The sequence below is a fragment of the Passer montanus genome, unplaced genomic scaffold (genome assembly GCF_014805655.1).
Source record: "Passer montanus isolate IOZ18808 unplaced genomic scaffold, ASM1480565v1 scaffold12, whole genome shotgun sequence".
Classification (NCBI taxonomy): Eukaryota; Metazoa; Chordata; class Aves; order Passeriformes; family Passeridae; genus Passer; species Passer montanus.
The window spans coordinates 9,364,863-9,389,519 of NW_024358722.1; the positions used below are offsets into that span (position 1 = coordinate 9,364,863).

General features: G+C 40.2%; 1 long non-coding RNA gene across 3 annotated transcripts; it reads left to right on the top strand.

The window, feature by feature from the left end:
• Positions 1-290: 290 nt before the first annotated feature.
• LOC120497036 lies at positions 291-22,518 on the top strand. Of its 3 annotated transcripts, XR_005626419.1 has the most exons (6): positions 291-550; positions 15,291-15,401; positions 15,939-16,039; positions 18,227-18,326; positions 20,644-20,766; positions 20,961-22,518. It is a non-coding gene; the product is annotated as an uncharacterized LOC120497036 (long non-coding RNA). The 3 variants fall into 3 exon arrangements; XR_005626417.1 differs by lacking the exon at positions 18,227-18,326; XR_005626418.1 differs by lacking the exons at positions 18,227-18,326; positions 20,644-20,766.
• The last annotated feature ends 2,139 nt before the right edge of the window (positions 22,519-24,657 follow it).

Consider the following 24,657-nt stretch of genomic DNA (forward strand, 5'->3'; position numbering starts at 1 on the left):
GAATTTATCTTAAGCAATTGCTTTTGGAAAATCATCCTTGCTAGTAATTTCTTTTTTGTTCACAGAATATCCAAAAGAAGGGGAAAGTTTGTGAAGGAAAAAAAAGAATATTGCAACTCACTGCTAGAGGCGTTAATACGACGCTAACGAACCATAGCCTTTCCAAAGCATAGCTGGCAACATTACCACCCATCTGTGCCGAGTGGGATGTGCAAGCAGAAGTCAGGGCTGAACACCCTCCACCTGTTTGCAGAAAGTAAGTGAGCACACACTGAAGTTACTCAGCGTATTTGCTCTGTCTTCGGCAGGCTGGGTGATGTTGTTACTACTACTTTTCTGCTGTCTCATATCTCCTACCGCCATGTGCCAGCTGATAGGGGAACTGTGACATACCACACCCCCGCGGCCAGGAAGGGGGTCACATGGAATGGTCTCATCCAGAGCACTTTAAAGAAACTGATAAGCTCTATCTCATTTAACTTGGCCTTTGGAAGACGCTTGTGGAAATTTCTGCAAAGGAGGTGACATCAGTTGTTGTCACAGCTGCTGTGTAAGTCTGCAAGGCTGCGTCTGTTCAGTATCTGCCTGGGGTGTGTATGCGTGTGCAAGTAGATATCGTTCGTAGATTGCATTTAAATCAAAACCAGTCCATATGAAGCTGGCAAGAATGTTCACTTGCTCAGAATAGGTGCTTTACCATCGAGACTTGAGGCAAGGATGGAGTTCGTAAACTTAATAAAGCACAAAGACAACCAGATTTGGAAGGCTGGCGTGTACATTTGAAACAAACCTTCTTCCTGGGGAATTCCAAGTGTTAGCATGTGGGACATACTCCAGCTGCTAGCTGCTCAGACTTAAAATAAACCAGGCAAAATCCCATATTCAGGTTCTACCAACAGAGGCAAGCTGATATTACAAATGTTTTGTCTCCCTTTTTCTTGCACTTGGGTCAGAATGACAACAAATATTTTTGAAAGGGCATTTAAACCTTTAGTATTTCACACAGCTTTCCTTGTGCTCCACTGTAGTGACGTGTTTCTCAACACAGTCATAAATTTAGCAAAGAATCTGGTTTGTACAGGTTGAAACACTGTCCCAGGAAGGCTGGAATTAAAAAAAACAGGGTGAGAAGGAGTATTTCTAGCTTGTGTGACAATGACATTGCTACCAATACTGCTTTCCTAGTCCTAGGTGCTTTAAAAATCTCAGTATGACTTCATTTACAGAGAACTATTTGCCTTGTTGAACTGTGGAGACCCTTTTTCTTAAAGAGAAACACATGTGACTTAAAGATGGTTGCTTCTTTCTTCCTTCTTGACATATGGAAGAGGAAATAATTTAATGTGTCTGTGGAAGACTCCATAACAGGATTTCAGGGGAAAAAAAATGTCTGGGAGTTGTATGATTGTTTGACAACTAGAATATGAATAACTTTGAGGAGATCTGAAAATAGACTATGGTACTGTTTGCTTTGTCTTGTGGTTTGAAATTTACTTCAGGACTTTTTTAAAATTTTATTTTAATAATCCTCTGACTATAATTTATTTCGAAGCTACTGAGGTACTTGGGAGGGGTGGGAAACAATCAACTTAATGCAATCTATGCAAATAATGTCTAATTTTTTTTTCAACAGTAACCTATGTGAAACTTCATTCATCAAGACTACTCAGTTTTTCTGTGATAAAACCTGTTGTGCAACGTAATACACAACATTAGGAATTCAATGCTCTTATTATTGTCAAACTTAGATAATAAACTCTACCAGTCAGCTTGAAAAATTTACACAAGTGACTGACATGACCAACCTTCCTGCTTCTTCTCTTCTTCCTTTAGACACAGACACACAAATTCTTGTTGAAATCAACAGGCTTATCCAGGATATATTTATAAGGGTGAACTCTGCCAGGCTTTGGTTAGTCATATAGTGCTGGGAATATCTTTTGAAGGTATCCCGAACACTGTGACAGAAGCATTTGTCACTCAAACTATTTATAATTCTTGGAGTTTGGAGGGCAGATAGATGTTTATGCTTTTTCACATGAAATGGCGCTTAGGCCTTTTGCACAAAAGGCATTGGCTATGCCTGTGTGGACACATCAGGCAGATCTGGACCATGCTGTTTTTGTAAAATGCCATGTTTACACCCCAGACACACTTCTGGCTACTTCATTGACCTTTGTGTCTCACAGATGACTTTGTAGCCCTGTGAATGTCTGCTTGTTGTTGGCTGGACTTCTAGTTTCTGTGGATGATTGGAGGAGGTCAGTGCAGGATACCTCAAAAAATGTGAAAATCTTGTCCATGTAGCACCTCCATTAGCAGGTCTTTAAGGGCTCTCAAGCTGAATAAAATGATAAGCTCTAGTATTAACCTCTTCTTTTTTTTTTTTTTTTATGATGTGTAAAACTATGCTAAGGCCAGTCAGCCTCTGAGAAATAAGACTGATAAGCATCACAGGCTTTTTTCTTTATTTTCATAACCACCTCAAGCAATTAGTTTTGAGGGCTTCTTGGCAATGTTTACGTGCAGGTTATCCTTCCCTCCTAGTGCTTCTTAAGTCTCTTGAATTTTTCTTAACTCTGTATTTCTGGGAATCGTGGGCAATGTATAGACACAACGCCTTCAGCAGGCATGCAAGGAATGTTATGAGGGTAGCAGGCTTCTGGTTCCCCTGGTCACTCAGAAGATTTATGTGCCAGTATAATGAGAATGAATGATTAGCTGTTGTTCATTGACAGAGACCTTGTGAGTCTGTCTGTGCACAAGAGGTTTTGGGAGTTGATAACCTTTGTGCTTCAGGTTTTGTTTTGAATAGGTAGAAGTGGAGAAAATGGTTGTTGGTGGATGTAAAACTGAACAAAATGAAGGGTATTAGCCAAGTTCTGCAGTAAAGATGAAAATCTGAGTTATTTATACTGATGGAAACAAAGTTGAGATATTTTCATTATTTTGGGACACAGCGTTGACTTTTATAGAGTTACGGGATGCTCCTGCCTAGGATTTCAGTCTCTTCTATTTTTTAGGTCTCTGTGAGACACTGTGATGCATTACAGCTTTGGTCTAAGCATCAGCCAAGTATAAAAGGAGGGGCCAATTTTGAACTCTGAAACTGAGAAGTCTCTAGGTCACTCTAAAGTTGCCCAGAGACAAGGCAAGTTAAAGTATCTTTTTTGCCATTCAAAAGCAAGATAAATTGTTCATAGAGAGAACCATTATTACTACTATATAAGTTATTCCCTTCAACACCTTTCTCATATCATATCAAGTTAATGACCATTTTGTGTGTCTGGTATATATCCAGAACCCCTGTTGTAAAGTCAAGGTTGTGTGAGATAACCCAGTTTGCATTAGTAAATGCTGTAGAACACTATATTATTTTGACAATTATCATAAAGTTACATAAACCATACTTTTAAGATTTTTTTTCTAAAGGATAAGAAGTAAAGATTAAATACTGAACTCTGATTTTCAGAAATATTACATACACCACCCCCACCTTCATATCATAATAGCAAATTATTGGGAACCTGAAAGATAAGAGCCATGGTTTTTTTGCTTTTATGTACCTAAAATGTAGCAATCTTTAGAAGAAACCTAAGTATTCTCTCTACCACAACCACGTTAATTCCAGAAGAAACCTCTGCCTTCTCTGGTATTTACGTTTTCCTAATAGCTACTTAAAAGTTTTGACTTTCTCAATGGTTCCAGCAGCTTCATGTTATAAGGTTTTGAAGCTGATTTAAAATTTCACCATGCATTTTTGCATTTTGATCAAGAACTCAAACTGGGACTTAAAGGCTTTATGTCCTTTTCAGAAGTTACCCATGTGCAAAAACATTCTTCTGAAACATATGGGAAAGAAATGGGTGCCTTTACAACATGCCTGGAAGGTAATTGAAAATCACTGTGCTCCATTTTTCAAGAATAAGAACCATAAACTCCCCTCCTGGAATGGCATAAAGCACGCACGTTTTCTCTCTGAAAGGCATAAACTCAGCGTTTCTATGCGTACCTATGATATGGTGGTTGGAAAGGCATTTGGAAGCGTTCCCTTAACAATAGTCACATCACCATCTTTCTATCTGTGCTGGCTGTAGTGGAGACAGGGCGTTGTTTACCCCTGTGCTGTTGTATAGCAACCCAGGGAGTTGGAGGCATAGCTGCGTGCGGTGCTTGGCGCAGCCGTGTGTGGGCTGCGTGCTGTACGGACAGTGATCCTTGGTGAGCTGGGCTCTGCTGCAGGCAGAGAACCAGCCACAACAGCCCTGACCTGACGCGTGGTGCAGCCAGGGGAGAAGGAAAGGGGACAAAACTCCTGCTCGTCTTTCCTAGGTGTGTACCTGTGCGTCAATGATTTCATTCAGCCCTGAACTAGTAATGGAAAATCTTGCATGGCTACAACTCAATGTATCATAGTCTGTGTTGGTAACTGAGTTGGCTTGAGTTAACATACCTTTAGAGATACACTGCTTGCAAAACATGCACCACTAGCCAAAGTATGCCTTTTATCAAGATGGGTTAGGAATATCCAGTGCTTCCCTATAGGCATGTCACTACCTGTAGCTGAATTTAATAACACTAGATTATTGTAGTGTGGTTTTTACTGGCTTTTTTTCTTCATTCTTTTGAATCTATTTACTTAATTTTCCTACCATCAAGAGAAAAACAGCTATGAATACTTGCAAAAGCAGAGTCAGATGGTGAGACTGGATTGAAAGAAGGTATTTAGATTCTTCAGATGGTGCTCAAGAGAGCTGTGGGCTCAGCTATGCTACACAGCCAAATACACTATAGAGATCCCTGAGCCAATGCCATGATCGGAAGCTCCGTTAGTGTTGTTCTGTTCTCCCTGGGCTAATTAACAGAGGTGCCTCTCAGCATACTTAATTAGCTCCATTCCTGCAGCATCCTCAGGGGCAGGGCTAATTAGCGTGGGTGCTTTGCTATACAGACACGGCTATATTGCCTCTGGGATCTAAGCTAGAATCCGTGCACGGCATTGCAACGCACCGTGTAGATGAGCCAGTTTTCTCAAAGCTGCTCAGGATCTCTAACAGCCCTTTGCTGTGTAGACTTGCCTGGTGCATTAATGAGACCTCAGAAGCTTATGCAGGGAGAAGGATAGCCACTTGGGATGTGGGCTAGAGGGTCACGTTTTAGGACACAGATGTTTCAGGATGAGTCTCAGATTTATTTTCTTTTACTTTACATCTACTTCTTACCTTCACCTCTGCATCTACTTCTTATCTTTTTAATGAAAAAAGTGTAAAAAGTAATCACCACCTGTGGTAGAGGCAAACAAATAGGCCTATATTGAGACAAATGAAGTCTGAACCTGCTACCTTGCAGCTTGCTGGTTTTTGCTTTTAGCGGCTAAAAGATAGTTATGAACTAACGAACTGAAGCATTTTTAAAGCATATTTCCCTATTGCTGTGGTGAAATAATAATGATAACAAAGTATTCTTTATGGTTTTACAGACGCTGCTCTCTCTAATCTTTAAATGCTTTGCAAGCATGAGTAAGCACAGCTTCATATGAGCCTGTGATAAGGCAATACAATGATTCCCATAGTATGAGCAGTAAATCTGAGATGTGAAGCCCAGCCAAAAGTAACTTGCATTTATTAGAAAGAATGTGTCCTCCCTGGTTTAACTTATTATTGCACCGTGCATCTCAGAATTTCCTTGTACAGACATTTTTCTTATCAGGACTATTTTACCCCACTGATATCAATTGATTGCAGGTTCAGTTTAGCTGAGCTGACTTGAAAATGTTGCATTGCACCATATGAGAGTTGCAGAAAGGTGACTTATTATTCACAAAGGGGCTGTACACTGTAGAGGGCTGATAAACAAAAGATCCACTGTTTCTGTCTTCTGCTTACTGTATCAGTAGCAACAGGCTGCACTGATACCTTCCCTGATAGCTCAACCTTGCACAGAAAAACAGTGCCATTTGTGGCTACAAATTTTAGCTTCTTCATGGAGTCCTCAGGGGCTCAGAACCTCCCAGGAGCTCAGTGGGAGTCTCTTTCCAATAAATAGAAAAAAGCTGTCAGAGACAACCTAATGCACCTCTTAATCTTGTTTCACTTTATTCTCTTCATTCTAAAAACCTCAGAGGTACATAACATACAGCTATCCAATTTTCTCTCCTTCCCACAAGGAAAGCCTGTGGCTATACCTGCATCATATCTGAAGTGATCTTGGGAGTGGTCTGCAGTGCTCACTGTGTCTTCGCTGTGTAGTTCTCTGGCTGCCTATAAGCTCAACCTCCTCTGGCAAATGATGGTGATGCCCACTTGTGAAGGGTTCTCTCTTTACTGGGAGAACTGAGTTGGATGCATGGAAGTGACCTGGCCAGGCAAAGGGAAGTGGCTGCAGGAGTTCCTTTGCAGCCATGTATGCTTGACGTGCACAGATCAGCCAAGAATGCGCACCAGCAGGAAAAAAAATTGAGACAATCTCTAGCCATGTCTTTAAATGCAGCCTCAAGGATGGCCTCTGGATCTCTCCCTTCCAGTAGGGAGAAGTGCTGTGAGACACTGAGCCTTTGCAGCATTTCTCTAGAAATGCAGGAAGGAGAGGGGTCTCTTGCAGCTAAATCACCCTGTGACCATTTCCACAGCCACCTACCAAACCCTGCTGTGGTGCAAAAGGGGCTCATCCTCCTGACCCTCCTGCTCAGATCAGTTGTAGTTAGGTACAATGTCTAAGTTTTCAAACAAGACGTGAGCAAGACTTCTTAGTTAGAGCTCTGTACAACACTGTCTTCAAAGTAATGACTTCTGGCTTTAATGGATGGTTGGATGCCATTAGTGAACAGCATTATTCACTTGTATGGATCCTCCTTCTCAGAAATCCCAGAAACATTCCTTCTTGAGCTATGTGCAAAATAAATCTGGGATTAAAAAAAAAAGCCTTCCGAGCAGAGAGGAACAAGAGACAAAGAGATGTGTGTCTCAGCAAGACTTCCACAGAGAAGCCTCAACATGTGTGCAAGGTGAAAAAGAATAACAGGATGACGTCAGCGTTGGCTGGCAATGGGCAAGGGAGGGCCCTTTTCATCACAGTCTGGCAGAGAAACACAAGGCTTCAGCAGAGGGAGGAAGTACAGATCCTTACTTCAGAAATATAAATCCTTTTTTAATAAGTGACTGAAACGGTAGGAGCTCCTAAAGAAAGACAGCTTTCTTGCTCCTTGTACCTTTAACTCTTTCCCTGCATGATGGAATGTTGCTAATGCTTTCACTTTCCTGCTCTACTCTCCTGTGCATTTTGGGGAAAGCGAGCGAGCCGTGTTACCTAACACAAAGAGGGCTCCAAAAGGTCAAAAATCAATGCCAAGACCTGCACCAGAAATACTGGAAGCCAGGGCAGTTGCAGAATGCCCAGTGGGTGTATAATCCCATGGGATCCACAGAGTAAGGCTTTTAAAGGAAAAGACACCCATGTGTTCTTATTTACGGTAATTTTTTTTTTTCTTTTCCCTGAGGCTTAGGTTCCAGTAACAGATTCATCTTGCCTTTTTTGAGAAATGCATTTACTCACCTAACCCCTGTCTATAGTCAATGAGGCTAAATAGGCATGTCTAGAGAACAATTCATCCCATGTGTGTTACTGTGGAGAGGTGGGGGTGGTGATGGTGAAAATAAGTGCCTCTGGGAAGGGTCTGCCTGCTCCAGCTGACCACACAGGAAGGCCAGGGAACTTTCTGGGGCTGTTTTTTGTTTGGCAAAAATTTGAGTATTGAAGTGCTGCCTATGGTTTTGATTTGGCTGAAGCAAGGAAGTGCTGGAGAATACAAGAAAGAGGTTGAAGCCCTGAACATTAATCAGGCATCACAAAGGTGTAGGTAAGGGTCCACACCTCTGAATAAAAGATGCAGATAAGGTAAACAGTCATAAATCTAATGTACTTGAACAATTGCAAGCAAGACCTGAACATAAGATAGGAAATTAGTATTTGCATACTGGTTTTGGTCTATTACTGTTGAAATTGTGATCAGGTTTAGAAGCTATAACAATTTACAGAGAATAGGAAAATTACTTTGTAGAACAGATAAAACATAATTAATGACCTAGTGCCATAATGCAAAATTTTCCACTCCCGTCCTTATGTTTTATTCTGATATCTGCAATTCACCACTTCAAACAAAATAAATAGTTTTTTATTTACTTTGTGCCACAAAAGTCAAGGCTAGTTTTCATAGGAATATTTAATTTTAATGTCGAGATAAGAGTGACCAACCCAGGTTCTGACACAATTTTATCAGTGCAGTCTAACATATAAATCTTGTTTCAACGACACTTGCCTCAAATGAAAAGCAGGTATGCTAGCACAGACGAGAGATTTCCCAGTCTAATGCATCCCAGATGATTCCAGTCTGGGCATATCTGTGCAATCTGAGACTGGCAACTGTACCTCGCTCTCTGCTGCTTTTGTTGGAGCCAGTGGCCAGATGAGGTGCTCAGCACTAGGCAAGGCTGAGTCTGCTGGGCTCTGAGATGGTGCAGGATTCTGCTGAAAAGAGAAAGGCTCGTGAGAACAACTTGATTCTGTGTTTTTTTCCACCAGAGGCTAATTTTAGCAAAACTGTCCTTAGCACATGTGTGTGGGAGGGCAGACATTTCCTTCTTTACATGACCTTTGTACAAAACTAAATCCAGAGAAGTGATTTTTCTCTCCCTCCCCTATTTTCAAATTTCTGGAGACTCACTGGTGGGAAAAAAAAGAAAAAGAAAAAGAAAAAAAAAAGTATGGAAATCTGTGGTTTGTGCAAAGGAGCAAATTTAAATAGGAAACAATTTAGCAGAAAGTGTCTTGCTGCAACTTGAAACTATACCAAAACATTTGGTATAATGTCCCAGAGCTGTTTTCCTGCTGTTCTGCTCATGACTTGATTTATGAGTTTATGTGTGCCTAACAGGTAGAATCTGGGTTGGGACATATATTTTTGTTCAGGCTACAATTCCTTCCTGTGCCCTCTCTCTGCTTCTCCAGCTTCCCATGGCAGCAGAAAAATTAGGGCATGTGTGTAAAAGTGTTGTTTTCTTCCTCGGCCCATTGTACTGGCTGAATGACTCATAAACCAAACATTGATAAAATCAACTGACAGTTATTTAAACCTGAGGTTTCAGGTTAAGGAGTAACAGTGCAAACTTAGCTGGTGAGAGGCTGTTTGCAGTGCATGTGCTTGTATGTTAGATCCTGAGAATTTTGAAGGCTTGTTTCACAAAGTTCCACAAAGCAAAGTTATAAGATGATATAGGGAGTCCATGTTAAGGTGTCTGTTTTTGTGATGCTATTGAGGCATACCTGCTTCTTAGGTACCCCCCAAAAAACTTCAACTCATCCCTGAGCTCAGCAGAGTGAACACCTGTAGGTTTCCTGGGGAGCACCTTTTGCTAGTAACAGGATTGCTGGTCACTTGTGACTGCCTCCTGAAAAACGAAGGTATAGAATGTTAGTTTAAAAATACATTACTGTTGTGTAAGTACTTCAATAAATTAGGCTGTGCCTGGGAATGTTCCCATTTGGGCCATGGTCTTATCTGCCCCAAGTCTTTAGAGCAATCTGGTAATTTTGGAAATTCTGGTTATTGCAGAGGCCACTCCAACAGGCAGGTTGCACACAGGCACCCACTTCCAGCAGCTGAAGGAGGCAGCTAACACAGACATGGGCCATTTGCAGGAGAGTTCTCAGATACGGCCACAGGCAGATTCCATAGTCTCATGCTTTCAACACAGCTGTATGAACTGTGATGCTGTCAGAAATGTTTAAATTTAGAAAATCTGGCTTGAGGGTAGGCTTTTTTTTTTTTTTTTAAATCTGATTCTATTCCATAACTTCTTTCCTGTAGAGAGAAGAGTTGCCTTTCTGCTGCTGAGTTGTCTCTTTCTGGTCTTACTGCTAATAACTGATACAGATACCAGGGTGAAAAAACTTGTTGAGACCAAGACTGAAGCAGTGAAACACCAGGGAATATACAAAGCCAGCCAGCAGCAGACAGGAACCTTCTCAGTTCTTGTCCTTTCCTGTAGTGGCAACAGGAAATAGAAGAGCCTTTGGGATACATCCTCACTTTTCCTCTTCTTACCTTTATCTCAGTGTATTTTTTTTCCAGCAGTTGTTCACCCTTCCTTGCCCCCAGAAATTTATATATGTGTATGTTTCCTAGGAAAACCTGAGATAAAATATAATTTATATTATAGTCTATTTTTGTTAATATAGGCAGCAAGATGGCTTAGTTTAAATGTTGAAATATGGGTTTTTTTACATTTGCTTTCTCGTTTGTGGAGGTTTTTCCCCCTAGAAAATCCATCCAAAATCTTTACATTAAAAATGCCACTCTGGACAAGAAAAAAAAGGGAGATTCTGCTTAGACAGTCAGTGGGTGTTTTAATGATAGATGGATTACTGCATTAATGTCATCCTCCTGTAGTGATTTTGACTATTTTTTCTTGTTTTGGGTGAAAGGTGGATTTCAGATTTTTTTTTTTTTTTAAATTCTGGTCAGAAGCATGGGATGACATTGAGAGGAATGTTTGGATCTTCTGCCTATAGACCTTCTCCCAGGCTGTGATCTGTTTGCCTCTATCAATTGGCAGCAGTGATTTAATTGTGTTAGCTGCATTGCACTGAATTGTATATTCATTTAGGAACAGAGAGACTTTGATCACACTGACATGTGTGACCTTTAGGCTTAGGCTTTACTGGGGTTATTAAGTTAAACTGCTTAAAACCCTGGAAACATTTGTAAACAAGGTATATGAACATATAGAAATGTCCTATAACAATTTAGAAATAGTATAATTAGTGTTTGGAGTCACATACTCTCAGTATATTTACAATTCAGTGTTTGAAACCAAGCTAATTAACTGGACACAAGAATTAATTTCAATCACCTAATCTTCCATTATATGTTCACAGTTCATCAGAGGACTCATGAAAAATTCATAATTTCCAGGAATAGGAAATTCTTAGAAAAAGCTGCAGTTGAACATTGGAAACTGGAAGACAAAACTTAATCAGGTCTTGTTTGTACAAGTCCTGTTCGGTCGATGCAATTACAAAATGTTCATTCCTGTTGTGGGAGCATGACCCAACTGAGATATGAAACTGGAGTTATTTTTCTGAAACCACATCTCAGTGTACTTCACAGCTGTGTCTTTTTATCTCCTAGTGTTGTTTTGGACAACAATATGATAGAAACCATACAGACCTCTATCTCTGCTAGCTGTAACACAGCAATGTCTGTAAAGTAATGCACAATCCTGAGTGCAGCTCAATCTCCTGACCTCCTCCATGTTACCTCCCTTATGTTTTGCACTGAATCTGAGTCAGCAGGGCCCTGGCAGCCAGGAGGGCCATCCCTGTCCTGGGGTGCATCAGGCACAGTGTCACAGCCGGGCAAGGGAGGGGATTGTCCTGCTCTGCTCTGTGCTGGGGCAGCCTCACCTTGAGTTCTGGGGGCAATTCTGGTCACTGCAGTATGAAAAAAAAGAAAAAGCCATTAAACTATTAGAGAGTGTCCAAAGGAGGGAGAAGAGAATGGTGAAAGTCCTTGAGGGGAAGCCATATGAGGAGTGGCTGAGGTCACTTGGTCTGTTCAGCCTGGAGAAGACTGAGGGGAGACCTCATTGCAGTTACAACTTCTCATGAGGGGAAGAGGAGGGGCAGACACTGATGTCTTCTCTGTGGTGACCAGTTACAGGACTCAAGGAAATGGCACAAAGTTGTGTCAGGAGTGGTTTAGGTTGGCTATCAGGAAAAAAATTTTCTCCCAGAGAGTGGCTGGGCACTGGAACAGGCTCCCCAGGAAGCGGTCACAGCACCAAGCCTGACAGAGTTCAAGAAGCATTTGAACAATGCTCTCATGCACATGGTATGGTGCAGGGCCAGGAGTTGGATTCAATGATCCTGATGGGTTCCTTTAAACTCAGTTATTCAATTTTTCTCTGATTCTATTCACAATATTTTCAGGTGTTTTCCCAGAAACTGATCTTGCTTGTATTTTGCTTGTATTACCTTGCAGAAATTAAAAAGCCTCAACTCTGGAAAGTAGACAAAATCTTCATGAAAGTTGTCTGCACCTTCTTTGAATGATGAAATACTTTGTTTTTTGTGGGGTTTTTTTTTTTTTTTAAAGCTTGTTAGGAAAACCCCTTCCCAAGGACTTAATAAAACTTCATAATCTTCAGTCTGTATGATGACAGATAGAAGGGAAAAACACTTTAATGACCAGGAGGTCATCAAAGTTACTTATCCAAATAAAGATCAATTGGATGAGCTCTGTTACATGGGATAAATGATAAGAATAAGGTGTTCAGTCCAAGTGCTTTGAACAAGTTAACGAAATACTTTGTTTTTTGTGGGTTTTTTTTTTTTTAAAGCTTGTTAGGAAAACCCCTTCCCAAGGACTTAATAAAACTTCATAATCTTCAGTCTGTATGATGACAGATAGAAGGGAAAAACACTTTAATGACCAGGAGGTCATCAAAGTTACTTATCCAAATAAAGATCAATTGGATGAGCTCTGTTACATGGGATAAATGATAAGAATAAGGTGTTCAGTCCAAGTGCTTTGAACAAGTTAAATTATGCCTTCTTCCCCCTGCAGCATCAAATAGTGGCTTCCTCTTCCAAAGTGTTTTGTTCTGGTTTTGTGCAGTATGAATTTCATAGGCCATTCTCTCTCAGTAGTAGGAAGGGAAATTTTGTGAAACTTATGTTTGCTTCATAGGAATCAAAGTTGTGTACAAAATTTCAGTCTGCTTTGTGAGGCAGTGGCAACAGCTTAAAGTGTAAGTAGTATATTTATAGTGGATTGTAGTGATGCTGAATAAGTGTGTCCAGAGAAAAGGATTTCCCTAACCTGGGACGTATTTCTGGAACTCCCAAGAACTGTAAAAACATAGTAATTTTCTATTCATGTACAACCTAGCATTGAAATACAGGAAAAGAGCAGGAGTCAAGGTAGAATGAGAGAGTTTGGTGGTTATGCCTGGTTAGACAGATAGCACATGTTCTCATAAGCCAAGTTTCTAAACCAAAGGCAACTTTGGATAAACAGAGGATGATATCCAAATTTTCATTAATCTTGCTCATTAATCTCTATTTCTGTGCCTCTCTTGCAACTACCTTTGCATGCTCCTCAAAAATATGTGTATTGTTTCTTTTTCAAGGTCTCTTTCTGACAGAAATGCCCTGAAGAAGTGAGTCAGTAAAATACTAAAACTTCTAAACATTTCTAAATATCTAGCTTCTAAAACATCTAAATACCAAGCATCTCATGACGGGTAAATACTGATGTAAATCAGTGTGACTTATGATAACTTGATTTATTTCATTATTTGAGGCTTTTTCTCAACATTTTATTACAGTTCATTTGGAAACAGATTACAAAACCTTTCTAAAAAGCTTGTCATGTGAATTTCCTGTCCAATCAGTAATTAATGATGATGATATCTGAAGCAAAGCTTTCAAATTCTTTAGTGTTTTCTAATCATATTTAGTACTGAATTTTTTGGTTGGTGTTTCCTGCAAGTGAGATCCTGCAATTTCTTGCATTTACTACTACATGTTGTAAGTCACACAAAGCTTGCATCTGTTCACTAGCAAATAATATTGTCACCAGGATTGCTCTTTTTCATTATTCCATATTTTGGAAAGGATGGGTCTTTCTGTGTAGCTTTGAAACTCTTAAGTCAGTTTTGTTATTTTTGTTGAAGACTGCTCCTGGAAAGCTTTCTGTTTGTTCTCCTGCCCTGGGTAGTGGGGATGTTAAAACTGGGGTGCAGCTGTTCATATGTATAAGTGGGAAAAAATATTTCATTTTGAACACAGCTAAATCCCTTCAGAGACTGCTACTTCTCTGCTGAGCCAATGTGATATGTGAACAGCAGGCTTTCTCCAGAAATGGGTAGGACTTCCAAGTTAGTGCTGATGAGACTGTGGTAGCGTGGGGCCACACTCGGAGAATACTCTGGGCAGGCTCTGGCCATGTCTGGTGTGAGCAGCTCCTTTTTTTTTGCTCTGGAAAGTGGGATGGTTCAGGAGAAGAAGGGAAGAGCAAGCGGTCAAGGAGAAAACAGGAGGACCTGAGTAGCACATGACACATGAACTTGGCACCGTAACAGAAATGTGAACCAGAAGAATCTCCTAAACACTCTGCCAATGTTGGTTATGTGGGTGGGAGCTCAGGTGCAGGCACAGTGTCCATTTTCCACAAGGGACTGACATACAATAAAACAAAGTTAAAACAGAAAGGGAAGCGTAACTGGCCCAGTGAAGTGCTAAAAGGACTCTGCAAGTGAGGAGTCAGGTGGGCAAATATGACCAGGATGAAAAATTGATTAGGGTCATATTGGGATAGTAGTAAAGCAGAATGTTGCATAGAAAATGAATGCCATGAAAAACACTTGAAAGAGTACAGTTTTAATAAGAGAGTACAACCGCATTATGTTTAGCAGATGCCTGCTAGAGTACTTACTCTCCCACCTCCAAGATTTGCCCCAACATAAAATCTGAGTAGAGATGAAAAGATGCTGCCAGTAAATGTTCTTTAGCAAAATAAGACTAATACTGACTTATTTATCTCTAACATAGCATCCAAAATGTATTTGTTGTGTGAAAGATCTGAGACAAAATAATTAATCCTGCTGTTGAGCCTAAGAGATTAAAATCCTGTTGCTTCTTTTCTCCCTCCTCAGAGTGCATTTAACACAGGCTTTGACCAAATCCTATTCATGTTGCTGGGATGATTCCTGTTGCCTTCAGTCATGTTTCTCTAGGAATGCACCTTATCATACTCTCTCATAACATTTAATGTCAGGTTTTAAGTTCCGCTTCAATAGCATGGCTTGAAAAGCGACAGGAATCAAGTCCTTATGCACTAATTTTTAAATATTAATGTATTAATATTGAATTTTGACCATTGTTTCTAGTCTCTCCTATCACCTATGGGAATGCCAAGTAACTTTATACTACAACTGCAAATGCTGTAGTTTGCTTCTAATGGTTCTTCAAGACTGTGAAATGATTTATTAAGACAGGATCTGTATCAAAGAGATTACAGATCAGAAGTACTCTGATTAAGATATTTGGCAGTCCATGTTTGTTTCAAGATATGTTAAGAGACTAAAAGAATGATTTAGAAAAAAGAAGTTACTGTAATGAGTAAAATATTTTTCTTCTTAAGTGTGTCTAAAAACTTTTTCTAAATTATACATTTCACCTCTTCAAAGAATTAAGGAATTGCATAAACAACTGCATATTTTCCCTTGCAGAAAATTCTACAGTACTGCCAAATGAATTCCAGATAAATCCTTCCTGGTTTTCTGTCTCATTGTGTATCAAGGCGATAGCTAGCATGCTATCCAGATCATTGCTTCAACCAGGTAATTTATTTTCTGGGTAGATAACGCCTTAGAGACACATCATGAAATTGAAACATTAGCAAAAACTTATAACCTAGATGTAAATTACTGGTCTTTGAAAAATTGAGCAACTGAAGTTGCTCCTAACCTCATATGTATAATTTTTTCAGGTCTCACTGACCCACCTATATTTAGTTGTCATGAAGGCCACCTAAATTTATAAAGGGCTCTGAGTTATCTCAAGGTATTTACACAAGTGTACCTAAACGTGTGTTGCCTAGATTCAACACAACAAACTTTGGAGAGTGTGGTCACACTTTAAAAGACTTCTGCAGTTCATCATGAAGCCAAAGCTTTGACCATGTGTCCTCAGGTGACTGGTTAGGTAATATTTGTACACTCTACAGAAAAACAATAGGTTTGTATAGAGAATTGTGTAAATATTAGGTATTGTGGTTATTATTTGTCTTTTTGCAACTGACAGCTTGTTTAATTGTGGAACGTATTTATTGATCACAAAATCTATACTTTCATGGTCCTCACCACTGTTTTCTGCAGACCTTACATTTCCTGTGAAGGAGGAACTCTCTGCTGTCCCCATGGAATGAGGAGGACTTGGATGCAGCACTAAGACTTCTCTCTTCATCTCTCATGAGCAGGTGTGCTGACCTTTGCTATAGAGGGCTGTATTTTGGCCTGCAGGAAGGGTCCCTGCAGCCATCCCATACCATGCAGGGTCCCCATACTGTGCCCTTATGCAGCTCAGCTCATGGTACAAACTGCACGTGGGTGCATGGAGGGCATTGGGTTTTCTAAGGGGAAGCTTCTGTGAGGAAGCTTTGGCCCATTCATCTTCTCTCTAAGGTGCTCCATACAGCAAACCCAGATCTAATCTGTGCATCCACCCTGCCTGGGGAAGAGTCTGCCATGTCATGCAAGACACAAAACTGGGTTTTCTTCAAGCTTGCAGCAAATTTGAGACAGTGCAGGGCTTTGCAGGCTGTCTGCCCCTGTTGGCTGAGGGGTGGGGGTGTTTGCTGGCCAGCATTCCTCCACCCAGCTGCTGGTGGCTCCAGGGGGTGACACTCCTGCCAGTGCCCCCACACTTTCATGCTGCCCTGGGCTGGCTTCCTCTAGAAGGCCATTGGGCCTGCCTTCCAAAATGAGGCATTTCTCGTCCATCTCAACAGATCTTGGTTTAATTTGGGTGGTGAGTGTTTACAGATTATACCCTTAATAATGCTTCTGTGACAGCTGTTTTGTCCAGCTTTCATCATGATGTAAATGTTTTTAACCCAGGAGCCTTGGATACCTACTAACATGGTACACTTTCTCATGTGTTTGCCAATTTGCTTTTTATTTCTCTAGGAAACTAACTGAATTCATAATGTATAGTTTTTGCCCAAGAAACTATCTGAATTCACAATTTTTTTTTCTCTTTAGTTCTGTTTCAGGGTAATGTTTAATCCACTATTTGAAGCAGGTTTTTCATTCTCTTCTCTGTAATAAATTACTAAACTGAAAGAAATGGAACTAAGATCCTGTAGCTTAAATTTGCTGAGCTTTTGTTCTGAGGTTGAACAGTGAATCTTAGAAAGCTTGTTTTTCATTTGTCCTGAAACCTTGCCCCTCCTGCCTCCTTCTTTTCATGCCAATAAAAGGTAACCAGAGACAGCTGGGGGCTCTCTTTCTGCCTCCCTTGAATGGGAGTGTCTTCTGAATGCCTCTTTCATGTACCTGCACAAACCCTGCTCTGCTAAACTGCTATGGCTGAGGTTCTCAAAGGCTGGATAGGTTTTCATTGCCTGCATTTCTGGTCTGAAGCAGACTGAGAGAAATGAGTGTTAAGTAAACGCAGTGGCAGCCCTGCCAGCGTCAGCATTCCAGCCTGCAGTGTTGCTCTGGACCAGGACACTGCCAGCACAGACTTCTACACATCCAGCTGTCAGGGGGTTGTTTTACTTGCTTGCAGTTGAAAAGAAGAGGGACGCATGGCAGAGCAAAGACTGGCAAGTCTAGTTTTTATGAGACTGTTTATTTTTTTCTATAACAAGTGTGTGGTGCCTTATGGATGTTGAATGGGAATTTAATACAGTGATAAAGTAAAATTGTAAACTTACCAAGTCTGTTTTCAGCTGCCTTTGTTCTGCACCTCTAAGCATCTGCAGAAAACATGTTCAACAGCACTCAGATAATTCTGTGAATTTATATATGATCTTATTCAGCACCTTCTGCAGAAACTGATCACCTTGCTGCAGCTGATTGAAGTTAATAGAAAATGAAGGTGTCTGTCTTTCCATAGCAGGCCTTTTGTGTGTGAAGTCAGTTTTAAAAACCTGTGAAGCACACAGGTTTTTAAGTGAAAGCAGAGGTGTATTTTCACCTTTATATCAAGAGGATTTTACAAATCCTATGTTGCAGTTTAGAGATCAAGACTTAGGAAACACTGATATTTGACAATGGAGGGGTGTGTATCTGGTGATTTTAGCAGTCAGGGTAAATTTCAAACACCCTAACATCCAGCTACACAGGGGAATTTACACATGGAAGGATTGTGCATTCATAACTTCCTAATAACAATGTCAGGGTATTGTCTGTTGTAGCAGGCAAAAGAACCTGCACTGGATGAATTAGGCCTTTGTTTGCACAAACACCTAGGCATTGTGTAGGCAGGAAAATTTTCCCCCTTCTACCAAAAGAACCTTATTCCTTTACCACATGTAGGCACTCCTATCAATTCAAGACCTTCCCAAGCAAAGACAGTTTTATTCAGGAGTGAGAATGTGTGCTCAAGTAGTTATTTTTCAATAAATATAGTATGTCTTATGCACTTAACTTTCTTCCAGTTGCTGCCTTATGACCCAGAGAAGTTACTCTTGTCCAAGCTGCTTGTTCAAGGTCTTTTGTTGGGTGATGCTATTCCCATTGCTCTGTCATGCAGCTGAGGTACTGCCGTTCCTCTTTTGCTTCCCCTGAGCCAGTGTCTGTAGCTGCAATGGAGGCATCTTGAGACATGTCAGGATTACCTGGTTAGGGTACCTAGCATGGATGTAATAATGATGACCAAAGTGGTGCAGTGGTGATGTTAGTGTTGACTTCTCAGCCTAATATCTGTTATATTAGGAAGAAAATGACAGGTGAAAAGGATTGTCAGGATTGTAACTGTAGAAGTATTAATTCAGTGCATATATTGCTCTGCAGCCATCCTGTGTCACCCATGAGCTGTGGCAGACACAGTGGGCAGGCACTCAGAGATGTCCTGCAGTGCAGGTGGGCAGGAGGGCTGGTTGAGCAGAGAAGGGAGGTGTGGGGCAAACAGTCCCACCAAACCCAGCCAGGCATCTCCATCATGCCTTGCAGTGCCATGACTCCTGTGACACTTCACATCAGCATGATTCTGGATGCTCAGAAGCATAAGCTAGAGTAGAGTAGCTTGCCCTAATAATTTTCAGCATGAGTTCTCAGAGCATCTGAAGTGATGTCTGCAAAAATGTGTGTGTAGAGCTACTAGTCTCCAGCTGGTGGTCCCAGAGGAAAATTCACATGCAGGCTTCAGAGTGACCACTGATGAAGAATGCAACAGCTTCTTGGAAATGGGATGTAAAATAACTTTAGCAGGGCAGCTTCTCTGTGTACTCAAACCAGGGCTAATACACCTTGGATTTAAGGTGACGGCAAGTATAACTTTCTGAAAATGAAGACCCTTTTCCTCTTTCCCCTTTTTTTATTCTTCTTGCAAGTATATGCTACCACATCATTAGGATGTCTTTTTTGTTCTTTTACTCCTGATTGATGGTGCAGTGTTATTTGTTTAGTCATTATTTTTAGTTTTGTATGTAGCTGTTTGTCTGTTTATTGAAATGAACTGCTACCCTGATCAAAGAAAAAGCATGAAATCCCACGTGTTGCACTTTTGAGAGCAACAATAATGAAGCTAACCTTTCACCCTTGACTTTCTTTTAACCCTAATTTTGAAAGACAGTAGCAAACAATTCAGCTAACTTCTTAAGTAAAGGAATATTCAAACTAGCTCGATTGTAATGCAGTATTCTTTTAAAGTGAATGGAAGGTCTGGGAGTAATGCATACAAACACAGAGGCTGGGTAAGTTCATTACTTTGCAGTTTCTGATGTAGTAATAGCAGTGAAATGGTTAAAAGGCTGACTTTAAAGTGGTCACAATTAGGCTTCAAAGTTAACACCCCACCCCACTGAGATGAATGGGAGCAGTTGACATTTCTTAGTGCTATTGTTTCAGTCTGGCTTGCTATAGCTTCTAAAATAAGACAACAGTACATCTGTTTACATTCTGCTTCCGCAAACCCAGATGGGCTAGAAACTTCATTGTTTTTTAAGTGGAAGCTTGGATTCTGGAGAATACAGCAATATCCACAGGGTATCTGTAGGAAGAAGAGCTGAAAGCCGCCTTAATCACAGACATCTCTCCCTTCTCTATAAACTTCCATTGTCTCAGGACAAATCTGTAAACCACAGGGGGAAAAATAAAGTAATATATATTTGAAGTACTTTTTACTTACAACATGACGTGCCCACAATAACTTCTCAAGTCCCTAGCTTGCAAATTTTCATAAGTGGATGTGATGTTTTGAACTTTTTTTCTCTTTTAGTAGTTTGTAGAAGGTAAAAGTCCTGCATTTTACTGAATGTGGTAGCTTCTCTTAAGCCTCTCCTAGCAAAAAATTCTTCTGTCTCTAGAGAAGCCAGAGTTTCACCTAGGAGGGTTTGAGACCATGTGTTGTGTTCATATGGGTAGAATCCTTTGATTTACTTCTGAGACCGTTACAAAAAGTAAGATTTTTAGAGGAATGTTTTGCGTTTTTCTGATACTTTCATATGGGCAGCTACACTAGCTGGAGTAAGATCTTAGGAGCTGGAATGGATTAATAAAGGTGCAAGTGGGGCCAGAATTTGGAGCAGATGGTCTCTATTACCCCATGCCTCAGTTCGTGTAGGGAGTACACAGTGTCCTCTCAGACTTTTGTTGAGGGGTCTGCACAGTGGCAAGCTGCCCTCAGTAGCAGCCAGAGCCCTATGAGAGCTCCTCTGATAAAAGAGACCCATTAGATATGCTTAGGCTGTAGATTGAAACCAGCTGTGAATCTGTCGGAAAGATTTTCCTCATTGTGCTTTCATCAGGGTGGAAACTTTGTGGCTTGTTTTGCATATATATGTATTTTGGGCTTGGTTGCTCTGACTTTGTGAGTCCTAGAGCCTGCCAGTGATAAGAGCTCTCATGCATACAGGCTCCTTTTGTATCCTGGCACTCAGAGATCCTGCCTTCCTTTTGCCCATGGACAACACAGCTTGTGCTTTGGAAGCGCCGTTGTGGGCTCTCCCAACTGGTGTCTCCCAGATTTCAACCCTGGGTGAGTTGGATGGTGAAGGCAGGCATGCAATCTGTGGTTTGGGCTTGTGACACTTGTTTCCTGCCCAACTTCAAGCTGCATTCTCGTCTGACCATAAAATACAGTGGCCCTGAGCCTTGATAGGCCTCCAAGTTGTCTGAGACAACTGTGGGCATTTTGAGAGTGTAAACTGTTTCCTCTCTTGTTCTCCTCAGGTCCTGTGTTATGTGGAAGCCTGCAGCAGTCTGGTCTGGATGAAGAAAATACCTCAGAAAACCCAAGAGGAATGCTTGATTTGAAAGTTTCTCTCATGAGATTATTTTATCTTTCTAATAAAAAAAAAAAAAGCTTTAAAAATAAAATAATGATAAATCATTCTGAGAAAACCAATTCCAATATGATAAAACTCCTACAGTATGAAGCAAGAACCACTCAATCAACTGCAAGGAGAAGGGCATGTTATTTAATCAAACAGAGGCTTAGAGAACAGCATCAAATATACATTTTTGGTATTTGTTTCCATTTTTCCTAGTACATTTCTGTCTGGATTTCTTTGGTATTACATAGACTTGAGTTACATCTTGTGCATCTTGTGGAAGAAGATAGGTATCCTAATAGAGCTTTCGAATATAGTTAAAATTACTTCAGCAAGGCTACAGTAGGTCATTGGCAGAGCTAGGAAAAGAAGTTAGGCAATGTTTTGCCCAATTCTGTATATTTTAAATTGCAAACTGGCCTCCCTCCCTGAATTACAATGGCATTGTGATACCTAAATGTTCAGAAGTCTAAGCTTTATATACTAACCTTAACACAGAGAATTTATTGAACAGACTTTAAGAAAATATTGCTATAGCTTCTTTACCAGTTGTGTCCTAACCTGCTTTTTGCATGGTATTCAAGGTTAATTTTGACAACAGAATTATCTTTTAGGGTTTTATAAAATACCAGGGATTAAAAGGGACAAATCTAGACAGGGCAGGAATTTGCCAGCAGGACAATGTTCTAAAACAACTTCTGAAAAATTAACACATTATGGAAATAAATTAATTTTTTTTAACATTGGGCTCTTTTATTTTTCTTTTAGAAAAGAAAATGAAGCCTTCCATTATAGGACTATTTAGTTTTGAGTAAATTATGTGTTTCCCTTTTGTGGTGTATTTCTCTAGTCAATTTATTTTTTGCATGCCTATTGCTCCCAGTTTCTGCTGGTCTGAGCTTGCTTGCCAACTGGTATTTGCCACTAAGACTCAGAATCATGAGATTTTCTTTGAGGAGCTTGGTACATTATGGCAGCCATTGTCCCACAGAAGAGGATGAAGGATGCAGACATTTACTCCTGTGGGTCTCATGAAAAATGCAATAGTGAAAGAGCCCAGCAAATTGAAACAATATTTTTCAATTCATGAATACTAAAAATTCAAATGTCTTCCCAAAATAAACCCGAAGTTTTATTTCTTATTGAAAATTCTTTAAAAAATCCCAACAAAACAAAGCAGCTGATATTTACTTAATCATCCCAAGTTAGGAAAAAAATGTTGAACAAAAATATTTTGTATAGGATTACATTTCCATATTTTTTTCAGCTCTAATTATGATAAGGTTGTACAAGGATTAATTTTATTCTTTCTTTGTCTCATCCTTTTTCCATCCTAGACAATGAAAATAGTTTAATCTAGCAGTTTTTACTAGCAGTTTTGTGGTCTGTGCACCAGAGCTGGCTTGTAAAACTTTTTCTTTCAGTGGTTTTATTGTTCAAGAACTGATGCTTCTTGTTACTTCTCGCCATGCATTTTGGTTTTGTGAATGAGTATTCTTAGATGAAAGAATAATACTAATCAAGTATATACCTTTTGTACAGCTTTATGTTATCATTAAATAAAAATGATACCAGAACTGCAGAGGTAGCAACTCTTCTGAAAGGCTGAGTCAACACAAAAAAGAGCAGTCAGCAGTGAATAAGAGAAATCTGGGATGCCTTTACTTCAGGTATGCATTAAGGAAAAGGAAACAGCACAGGTAAAACATGCATGGAGCTCTTCCTGCACATATTTTAAACTTGATGGTATAAGAACTGGCTTTGGCCTGCTTTTCAAGGAAGGGAAAACTAATGGGGTTTTTGTTCATGGCAGGCACTAGCAAACCAAGTAGGACCAATTACAGTTTAAATAGATAAGTGAGAGCTGCATGATCTTAGTTGCTGTGTCATGCTGCTTTTCGTTTCCATGATGCATTTTACAGTTTTATTGTTCTAGCGCTTCATCCTTGTGTAGTTTGAAGGTTGCTGTGTACGTGATTAGATTCACTTCCTACTGGGATATAGGCCAAGATATTCAAAGTGATTGTTTATTTTGAGCACCTCCATTTTTTGAGGGTCCAAAGCAGAGAAATTTTGGAGTAGGGAAACTCAGTTGTTTGTGTGGTTTGTCAACATGACATGGAAAGAAAAAAGAAGAAAAAATGGGTGTGAACAAAATTCTTGTTCATTTTTCATTGTGTTGGTGTCTGATCTTTAGTTTTCTGAATCAAGCTGACAAGATTTGGGTACTGTTGTCCTGGGAACTGGAATATGTACCTGGTTGTGATCCAGGCTTAAGGAAGTAAAGCTGAATGGTGACATTACCCTGTCTCTCCCTAACCTTGATGCCTTAAGTTTTAACTTTCACATTTCTCAGATTCTCTGCTGCCTAGGTATGTAGCTCTGAGCTTCACATTAGGTGTCACAGGGTAGTTAGACAGAACAATCCCTTTCCAGCTTGAGACCAAGGACAACCATTAGAAACTTCAGGTCCAAAAGTATAAACAAAGAAGAACTGAGGGGAGCAAACAAAGAGGATGGGACTTTATAACCTGAAGCTGTAATTGGACAATTAACCCCAATATGCAAATGGACCAAAACTTATAAAAGTGTGAGGCCTTGTGACCAGTGGTCCATTTTGTGACCCTTTCAGGTCCATCTTGGGTGTAGCCCTGGCCCTTGTTCTGCCCAAGGTGTATCCTTTTAAGACCTTTTAATAAATGCCTACTTCATTCTTGTACCTCTGTCTAGTCTCTGGTCCAGGTTCAGCTTCTCAAGGCATCAACCTCCTAATTGCCCCAGAATTTTACTGAAGATTTAGATGCAGTCTTCTGGTAAGACAGTGGTGAGATCGGTGCTGAATGTACCATATGTGGAATAGGCATAACAGCTGCAGTGGATATGTATTATAAAGCATAAATAACATATGTATTCCATTTCTCTGTCCATTGTGTGGGTGAATCTACCCAATGCAGGGGTAGCAAGAGGACATGCCTTCTTAAAGGACAGCATGAACACTGGTTTTGTCAGGATACTTTTGGCTTAGAATTAACTTTCCCCTCAAATTCCTTTCTGCTGATACAGAGAAGTACAATTTGTGTTGCTGAAGAAATTGCATTTATGAGAAATACTTGAGTTGAACTGAAAAAAAAAAGTTCTGGAAGCATTTCATTAGGTTCTAGCTTTTTCATTGCCTATTTTTAGGACAAGATGTCAGCTGATATAGCTCCTTTAAAAATGCACTTTGCATTAAGGGGGAAAAACCAGCATAAGCTGTGAAGTCTTAATTGTCAGAAGTGCAACAATAGCTTAAAAACAGACTGTAAAACCTGGTTTGACAGCTGGAGGAAGGGATACTTTATTAATAGCTGTAAGGAATGGGTGGATAGGGCCTGAAAAAGGCAACAGGGGATATAAAAAGAAGCCTTGCAATATGAAACCATTGCCGAAATTCCTCACTGAACAATTTATGAAAGTTCCTGCATCACATAAGCACCAAGTTAATACACGGTGAACGGGATGAACAGCTTCTGACTGGTATGCCTCCCTGAAAGTGAAGGTGCACCAGTGCTGCAGCCCAGCTCTGCTGTGGCAGATCCTTTAATGGGCTGGCGATG